The following is a 211-nucleotide window of genomic DNA, read 5'->3' as shown; positions in this document are numbered from 1 at the left end:
GAATGGGACACTACCCAGTTTAATTTATGAAGCCAGCAGTCTCTTGATAGCAAAAGCAGATATATACAGTATAAGAAAATTATATAAGAACAAACAAGATGGCGGATCAGGTGGACGTGTAGCAAGGAGTTCTGCCAATAACAACACAGAATACCTAACCAAGCAGGCTCAGGGGTTGGTCCCAGAACTCTGAACCACATATAAAGGAATA

This window comes from Chrysochloris asiatica, unplaced genomic scaffold, assembly GCF_000296735.1.
Source record: "Chrysochloris asiatica unplaced genomic scaffold, ChrAsi1.0 scaffold00009, whole genome shotgun sequence".
NCBI classification, from domain to species: Eukaryota; Metazoa; Chordata; class Mammalia; order Afrosoricida; family Chrysochloridae; genus Chrysochloris; species Chrysochloris asiatica.
The sequence above is the reverse complement of the archived record's forward strand: the minus strand, read 5'-3'. Positions refer to the sequence as shown.